We start from the raw sequence: 7,404 nt of genomic DNA, 5'->3' as shown, positions 1-7,404 counted from the left end.
TTGAGAGATGCAAATTAAAATAACACTGAGATTCCACCTCACCCCAGAAAAAATGGCTGCTACTATGAAATCAACCAATATCAAATACTGGCAGTGGGGAAAGAGGAACCCTGATCCTCTGCTGGTGGGAGTGCAGACTGGTGCAACCACTGTGGATATCAGTATGGAGATAACTCAAAATACTGGGATTAGAGGTCCCATTTGACCCAGCTGTTCCCCTGCTGGTTATCTTCCAAAAGAATCAGACCACAGCCATATATGTCCACCTATATTCATAGCCACACAGTTTGTAATAGTTAAAACTTGGAAAAAGCCCAATTGCCTATCAAAAGGATAATGGATAAAGAAAATATTTTTGTTAGTTTTTAAAAAATAAAATGGAGTACTACTCAGCCATAAACAATGAGAAATTAGAGCCATTTATATCTATATGGCTGCACATTGAAGTGATACTCTTAAATGAAATAAACAGGACGGATGTGTAAATACTGAATAGTCTCTCTGATGTGAGACAGTGAAAGTGTAAATAAGGATCAAATTGTATAGCAGATAATGTGAAATGGGAAGAAGAGGTCCAAAGGGGAAGGGGAAGTGGGAGGGGTAGGGACAGGAAAGGGAGGAATGGAAGTAATATGGGAAAATGAAAAATAGAAACAATGTCTTTGTAAATAGGGAGAGTTGAAGGGAGGACAGGGTGATGGAGAAGAAGTAAGAATCAAGATGTGTATACTCCAGTGATAACTGTCATGATATTGCACCCATAAAATTACCAGTAAAATGTATAAAACAGGAACAGCACTGTCTTCTCCCTGCCCTGGGTCTGAGACCCTTCTCTTCCAGTTCCTGCATATTGAACACTCAGGAATCAGTGAAAATGCAATAATATGTTCTAACACCCGGTGTGTTTTATAAATAGGATGTCTGAGAAAGAAATGTGTACCTCTTAACAACATTTTCTTAATCCTATATAGCATAATGCTCACTATTTGTTATGTCATTAGCCAGAATAAATGATGGTAATCAACCAATATTTTTACTGCCACTTCACATGTCCCTACCTGAGCATTTCCTTTTCATAACATAAAGTGCAAACTAATACACACAGAGACACACATGCACAAATATGTTTCAGTAAAAACAGTTACAAAGACTGTGTGAATTCAGCAAAATCAACACTTATTTCACAACTAGAAACAAATAGATTTGTTACCTATATTATTGCATTTCTAATTTTTACACAATGATGTCACAGTAAAACTATATATATTATAGAGAGACAATGTATTTCTTTCTAGTTATGTACATTAATTCATGTAACCTGTCTCGTATTTATAGGCATTTGTATTATATCTATTTTTATATCATAAAGTATCTGTCATAAGTATAATCATACATCCAAAATTGTATTACTTAAAAATGTTTCTTTGAAATAAATTTTAAGAAATAATCTATAAGTGATAGTGTTAGATTTGAGCTTAAAATTTGATCTGTTTTTGTCTTCTTATTGGAATTTTACATTATTTACTTACTATCACATATCGTCATACATTTTATACAAACCACATATGTCCCTGATTGTCCCTAGCATCCTTATTATAATTTGACTCAAATTTTAAAACCTTGAGGTGAAAAGTCAGTGTCTGGACTCTCATAGATATTGTTTCAATGAATCCATAGAAATCACTTGCAGCAGATTACTCTGCTCAGTGCAAAGAAACAGGTTTGTGGTTAAAACAACTTTAAGTCTTCACATGGGATATAACAGTACCTTAAAGCAGTGTTTGAAAACAGGCAAAGTTATTGAACTACCGCATCCTCAGAGCTCTGTCAAGGCCACTTGTAAACCAAGGCAGGATCCCAGCGGCCAATAAGGGCAGAAGACAAGACAGAAAGGGCTGACATGTGGAGCTCACTTGTTTTACTTACGTGAACCTGCCATTCTCACATCGTTAATATAGATGTGAACAGACAGTGGTGTGGAGGACATCTGGCTTACACAGATACAGAAATAGTATCAAAAATGAAGTCGTCATCCCTCAGGGTGGCACAGCCCAGAAGCCTTTGGGAGCGCTGTTTCCTGGCTGCTTGCAGAGGGATGTTTCAAAATATGTGAGTCTCTGTAGTCTACTGAGGGGCACAAGTTATTCTGTGATGATCAAATTTCATCTGTTGATGATATTTGAGAAAATGTAAAATAGTCATGAACATTATACACCATATGTCTTAAGATGTACAACTTATCTGCCACAAATCCTATTGAAAGTTATGCAAAAACACACTAAGTGGGTATGAGAAATGTACAAGCTTATGCACTCTGATGCTTGTGTTTCTACCTAAGTCCCACTTGAACTGAACTATCTGTCATGGTGAATATTTTTGTTTGCATATTTGTTGTTATAAAGCCTTTCTCTTCTTCCTATAAATGTGGTATACACACTCAGTGAAATTCTATGGCATGAATGCATTTTTCACTTTTCATAAAATTGATTCCTACTGATCATTTGAATGACTCTTGACATTTCATTGTCATTTTTTCTGTATGATGTTCCAATACCCAGGATACTCCTCTGGGAAATACTATGGAGGCAAATCTCAAACCTAAGTAATTGCTCATCATTTTCCACCACTAAATCAGTGAAACACTTTCTGTTACCCATGAGCTTCGTGAAAGCTCCAGTGCATATTTGGAAGAGGTGGTCTATTTCTTGGGCATATTCTTTGCATTTCTTCCTCAAATCACTTTTTCAGTTCCCTACAGGGCTTCCTTGTCTCCAGCAATGCCTTGTTTTCTCACACTACTCTCTCTTTATGCACAATGAAATTTAACTTCATAAACACAGCCACTTCCAGAAGTCATGTGTAACTCAACTCCCAGATCCCATCAATACAGAGCAATTGAAGCCATACATTGTTGCAAAATTGTTAATCTGCGTTCATTCCCAAAAAGATTGGTGTTTTAACATGGAATTGCTTTTCTAAATCATAGAGTGCAAAGATTTAAGGTGAGTTTTAAGACATTAGAGAAATAACCAAGGAAAGCACAAAACACAGTCATCTGTATCTAAACGATTTTTGGAGTCACTCATACCCCTAAACACAATAATCAACTGTCTATTTTAAAAATCTCCCCATCAGAGATGGGCAGACTGGTCCTGAGTCATGGGCCATTATGGAGTAAGTCCAAGGCATGAAACTAATAGAAGAAACCGGGTTCACAAATTACTCCATTGGAAAAAGTAAGAAAGGGCTGTGGATGCCAACAAGTGTTTTGTAGAAGCAAAGATTCATATTTTGAGTACTATAAAGGATATTCCAGGAGAGGTTTGTGCTTTACTAATTTTGCAAGCAGTTAAGACGTGTACAAGGAACTACTATATGTAGGTAACAAAGAAACATTTCAATTACCTGCAAAGTAATAATAAAGTTTGCTTTTAGAAAACTACACAGTATTTGCATACTCTTTGAAAGAGCAACAGCAAGTGAAATTTAAGAAATGTAAACATTCCTGCAATCTAAATCCAGATCTAAAAAAGAAGGGAACCAATATTTCAGAAGTTATCGGTGTGTCCTAACATACACTGAATCTAAGATAGGTTAGCTTTATACTTTTTAAATACCTCATTAGAAGTGAGGTCATTCGCAGTGGTGACTCAGTTCATGAACATTTCTGTTCACAAACAATTAAGCTCTCAAATATACTCATCTGACAAGATTGTGTTTCTGTTCACAAACTCCACCTCAGGTAACAAATAAAACTGCATTATCTTCCCCACACAGAAACAAATGTGGGTATCTTCCCCCAAATCATAAAACAAATTGAGTTTGTGAACTGAGGCACCACTGAAGTTTGCATTATTTTTCATCTATGTCTGAATTATTTCACTCTTTTTTGCATGTGAGCTCCCTTCATGCTGTCGTGTGAAGTGAAAGTTCACTCACTTCCATGGCTGCACAGTAGTCTAGTAAGTGAACATGTCAAGGCTTTTTATCAAAGTGAAAATGATAATATAGTAAGACCTCTTTGTACCAGCTTTGAGTGCACATATTTTGCTTACAAAATAAGAAATGACATGGTGGGTTCATAAGCTATGTGTAACGGGTAAGGTGTAATACTGAATAACAGGTACTTTCTAAGGAAGGTCAAATTATTATTCCTGTCAATGTATAAAAGCTGAACTTGTTAGGCATTCATGTCAATACTTGAAATTATTATTGTCAGGTATTTTAATCTTAGTTTTTTTGTGGTTGTAACAGTCTTCTCAAATTTCAATTTGGGTTTAGCTGAACACCATCAGTTATATAACAATGTTTCTCGTGTGTCTATTTAAATATAAATGCTGAACGGGAGCATTAAAGGGCCTGTGACTGAAGTGTCTGCACCCTCACAATTCACACGACTTAGCCGGTGCCATTGTCATTGCCGTTCCAGATCACATCCGTCTAGAAACAGTGCATTTTCTCCAGAGATGAAGCCCTGTATACTTTGTGTGTTGTTGGTGTTGTTGCTGTTATTTTGTTATTAGGGAAATCTGTAGTAGTGGGGAGGTTTCAGAGGGCAGAGAATCATAGCCATATGGAGACAAAACTTTTCAACAGAAAAGGACTTTGTAGATCATCTGCCCTGAGCTGGACTTTCACAGAGAGGAGACTGACTTTTAGGGAGGAAGAGTGATTTGCTAAATATACAGTCACTTAGAGCTGCTTTGGATGCCTAGCTTAGCAGACGGAGGGGTGGGGGAGAGCTAGAAGGATGCAATTTATCATCTGCCACTTTAGCCCAGGGCTTCCTACTTACTGGTCCATTGAGCGTCCTCACTGCTCTGTGCTAAGCATGGTGCTCAGAGGACCTATCGGCGGTGCCAGCCTGTCTGTTCACCACTGTCATCACTAGTTGGCCCGTGCCATGACAGTACTATGTTTGAGTACTTCAGGAGGAAGGCTGAGGAAACGGGGGAAATATAAAGACAAGCCAATATTGTTAATGCACTACTGAGGGTCACTGGCAAATGCACTGTATGGGGCATTATCTGCCCAGAAGCTCTTATTAAAAAAAAAAATGACTAAAAAAAGAATAGGGCAAATCAGAAGGCATAGGCACAAGACTCTGAATTTGTATTCCAGAGGCAGTTTCCTCCCACAGGATGGTCCTGTCACCACTCTGTCCTGTAATCAGTGATGTGGCCCATGTGACACCATGAAAAGCAAGAGGAAACACTTGGGCCTTACATCCACTATGGGAATGTTTTCTAAGGACATTTTGAAATGCAGCTAGAAAATATTAGATGTTCAAGGTCACTTAGTTTGTACAGTTTTAATGCATAACTGTGAGTGTCATAGCTCTGGGAATTCCTTCAGATCTGTGGTCACTTCCCTACTTTTCAACAAACTTCTTACAGTGTTTTGACATCTTAAATTTGAACAGAGTCAAGCAGAGTAGCCCAACATTGATAAAGTACATTTTTTTACTTGCTGTGTTTAATATGTATGCCTTTATAGATCTATTACATCAGATGCAAAAAAAAAAACTTTTTTTCTGTATTCTTAGAAGCTGTAAGGTGTAAAATCAAACTACATGTCATAATAATTTGATATCTAATAAGTACTCACGAGTCTCTACAGGGGTTGATCTTTATTATTGATTTGTTTTTCCATTCTGGGTCTCAGTCACAAGAACTTACTAGAATTCCAGGCAGAAACACATGGCATTCTTAAGCATAAAATGTTCTCCTTCTCAAATTGGAGGTGATGGTCTGCTACAGAGAGCAATATATACAATAGCATATCAAGGAGGGCATCATTTAAGAACTGCAATGATGGGCTTAAAAACAAGGCTGAGAAAGGAAAGGGAGGAAGAGCAGAGATACAGTGACTGAGCAAAAAATGTTGCCATAAGGATGGACCTTGCACGGGACATTGATTTTAAATTGCGTGGAGTTTTACACAAAATTGTCCCAGTTCATGGGAAGCATATGACTTCAAATTCATGTACACACTCTGTAATGATCAAATGGTTAGTATACCTATCAGCTCAAACATTCCTTATTTCTTTGAGCTGCACCAGTCAAAATGCCCTCTCCTACTTATTTTGAAACACACAATACACTATCATGGTTGATTTACCCCTCGTAGGCAGCAAACACCAGAACTGATTCCTCTCCTTGTACTCGCCCAACTCCATAGGAAGTGAAACTAAACAAACAGTACCCAAGGAAGTGAATGAAAACGTACAGAATATTCAAATAGGCATTTCTCAAAAGAAACATACAAATAGCCAACGTGCGAGTGAATGTGTATCTAATATCAGTAATCACTGTGGGAAAGAAGATCAGAAGAGCTTTGCTCTTTATTCCTTGACTCTTGGACTTCCGTCCCTCCAGAGGGCTACTTTCCTGTCTATCTTCAGGTCACTGATTCTCAGCTTATCCATATAAAATCCTTCCTTCCTCCACCATTGTTCGTTGGATCTGAAACTAAATTTCCCCCCTTCAAAGAACCATTTTCCCTTTGCCATGCAGATTTACTCATTTGGGTGCACTTAGAATATCCTGGCTTTTAAATTAATAGCCTTTTTGTGATTTACCATGCATTATTTGTAATTTTAATATTATAATTAATATTAATTAATCTTTCTAATTTCCAATATATTCTAGGAATCATTAACGTGGAAATTAAGATGCTAATCATACAAATCCGTAAAAGACAAACACTAAAACCTCAATAGAATAATGAAATAAAGCATGAAATATACCACTAAACAAATGACAATTTGAGACACTTAGCACAGAGTGGAAATTTACCAAAAATAAATAATACCCTTATATTGGAGACATAAAATGAGGTTGGACTAGTTAGGAAACTACAGAATATTGCTACAGAATATTGCTTGGTAAAACCGTTCTTATATTGAATTAAAAAATCAAGACAAAATTATATTTAAATATGTAATTAGAAGGCAACAATAGTATCAATTTATATAAATTAATACATATTTATTTGTAATAAGTGCTTCCTTACTTAACAAAAACTTTATTTCTCAGCTTTTGCAGGGCCTCCTTAACATCCTTATTCCATAGGCTATAAATGAGAGGGTTCAGCATGGGAATCACCAGGGTATAAAACAGTGAGATCATTTTGTCCTGGTCTAGGGAGTAGGCAGAACTGGGCCGGAAGTACATGAAGAGCAGAGTTCCCTGGAAAACGGAAACCGCAGTGAGGTGGGAGGCACAGGTAGAGAAAGCTTCGGACCTTCCCTCGGCAGAGCTAATCTTTAAGACAGATGAGACGATATAGCAATAGGAGACCAGAACCCCTGAGATGGTGCTCAGTTCTATAAAGCCAAAAATGATGAACATTACTAATTCATTGACCTGTGTATCAGAGCATGACAACACTAGGATAGGGGGG

General features: G+C 37.2%; 1 pseudogene; it reads right to left on the bottom strand.

The window, feature by feature from the left end:
• Positions 1–7,010: 7,010 nt before the first annotated feature.
• Positions 7,011–7,404, bottom strand: part of LOC104877151 — a 946-nt pseudogene continuing 552 nt past the window's right edge.

This window comes from Fukomys damarensis, unplaced genomic scaffold, assembly GCF_012274545.1.
Source record: "Fukomys damarensis isolate Sample0158 unplaced genomic scaffold, DMR_v1.0_HiC HiC_scaffold_118, whole genome shotgun sequence".
Classification (NCBI taxonomy): Eukaryota; Metazoa; Chordata; class Mammalia; order Rodentia; family Bathyergidae; genus Fukomys; species Fukomys damarensis.
This window is presented reverse-complemented; position numbering and strand designations above follow the sequence as displayed.